Consider the following 2,095-nt stretch of genomic DNA (forward strand, 5'->3'; position numbering starts at 1 on the left):
TTTGACCCATGAGTAATTTAGAAGTATGTTATTCAGTTTCCAAATACTTGAAGATTCTCCAAAGATCTGTTATTGATTTCTAATTTAATATCATCGTGGTCAGAGAACATGTTTTTTTGACTTGAATCTCTTTAAATTTATCCAGACTTGTTCCATGACCCAGAATTGGTCTGTCTTAATCAATGTGCCATGTGCTCTTGAAAACAGTATGTATTGAGTTGTTGCTGGGCAGAGCATTCTGTAAACATCAAACTGGTAGAGTTGTTCCAGCCTCCCATTTCCTGACTGATTTTCTGTCTCTTCTACTATTGAGAAAGGAGTACTGACATCCCTATCATCATCTGTCTACTTTTCCTGGCAATTGTAGTAGTCTTTGTCGTATGTATTTTTACCATTATTGGCTGCATAAACATTTAAGAACGGTATAGCCATGCTCTTATTGAACGGTCCCCTTTATCTCAATCAGTGACACTCTTGGTCCCCACTAATGCTCCCTGCTCTGAAATCCACTTTGTCTCACATGAGCATAGCTACCTCAGCTTTCTTTGGACTAGTGCATGGTATAACAACTTATTTTTATCTTTATGTTTAAAGTAAGTTTCTTAACAGCTTCATGTAGTTGGATCTGCTTTTCTTCTTTTTTCTTTTAATCCAATCTGAAAAGTTCTGCCTTTTTATTGGGATGTTCTGACTACCCGCAGTTACTATGGCTATTGACGCGGTTGGGTTTAAGTCTACCCGCCATTATGCTATTTGTTTCCTGTGTCATCTGTTTTTTGTTCCCCTATCCTCTTTCTGCCTTCTTTGGGATTAACGGACATTTTTATTTCATTTTATCCCCTCTCTTATTAGCTCTAACGGTCTGTTCTATTACTGTAGAAGTTGCCTTAGGTTTTACAGTAATAAATTTAACTTTCCACCGACCGTCTTAGTCCACTGGGACCAGACAAAATACCACACACTGAGTGGCTTGAACAACAGAAACTTATCTTCTCCAAGATCGAGGCTCCAGTAGCGTTGGTTTCTCCCGAGGCCTCTTCTCTGGTGTGTGTCCTCTTCCAAGGACACCAGTCATAATGGATTAGGGCGCCACCTTCATGACCACACTGAATCTTCATTTCCTCTTTAAAGGCCCCATTTCCAAATACAGTCATACTAAAGGTTGGGCTTAAACATATGAATTTGAAGGAGACACGATTCAATTCAAAACACCCACCATCCTAGAGTCGTAAAACTACTTCAGATACACAATATTACACTTCCATTTCTCTCCCCCACACTTTGTGCTATTTCATCATACATTTTATTTCTACATGTTATAAACCCTACAATAGTTACTATTTTTGCTTTGACAATCAATTTTTTCTTTCAAAGACACCTAAATAATAACAAGGAAAATTTTTTATACAGTCATACGCCATTTTGGTCAACAACAGATCAGTTATATGACAGTGTCCCACAGATTATAACTGAGCTAAAAAATTTCTGTTGCCTAGTGACATCGTAATGTCATAGCACAACACGTTACACGTGTTCGTGGTGATGATATAAACAAACTTACTGCACTGCCAGTCACAGTACAGCGTAGCATGTACAATTATGTACAGTACCTGATACTTGATGATGATAAATGACTGTTACTGGTCTGTGTATTTACTGTAACTTTTATCATTAGAGTGTACTCTACTTATAAAAAAGTTTGCTCTAAACCAGTACGCCGCGTTAAACCAGCAGCATCTTCACATATCTAGTGTTTACTGCATCTCTTAATTGCACAATTTTCTCTTCTGCTTATAGCCTAGGAGCAACAGGCTATACCTACAGCCTATGCGTGTAGTGCTATGCCACCTAGGTGTATGTAACTATACTCTGTGATGTTCACACAATGACAAAATCACCTAACAACACATTTCTGAGACCAGAGCCCCAGCGTTAGGCGGAACATAACTACTTATTCATGTAGTTACTATTTCCGGTTCTCTTCATTTCTTTGTATAGATCCAGATTTTCATAGGGTATTATTTTCCTTCTGCCTGAAGTACTTCCTTTAGTATCTACTGAAAAGTACACTTCTGCTGATGGAGAATTCCTTCAA

General features: G+C 38.1%; 1 protein-coding gene across 12 annotated transcripts in view; it reads right to left on the reverse strand.

Moving 5' to 3' along the window:
• PAN3 (PAN3 poly(A) specific ribonuclease subunit) overlaps nucleotides 1-2,095 on the reverse strand; it is a 113,396-nt gene that overhangs the window by 77,210 nt on the left and 34,091 nt on the right. The window lies entirely within an intron of this gene.

Source organism: Pteropus vampyrus, unplaced genomic scaffold (assembly GCF_000151845.1).
Source record: "Pteropus vampyrus isolate Shadow unplaced genomic scaffold, Pvam_2.0 Scaffold52, whole genome shotgun sequence".
Lineage (NCBI taxonomy): Eukaryota > Metazoa > Chordata > Mammalia > Chiroptera > Pteropodidae > Pteropus > Pteropus vampyrus.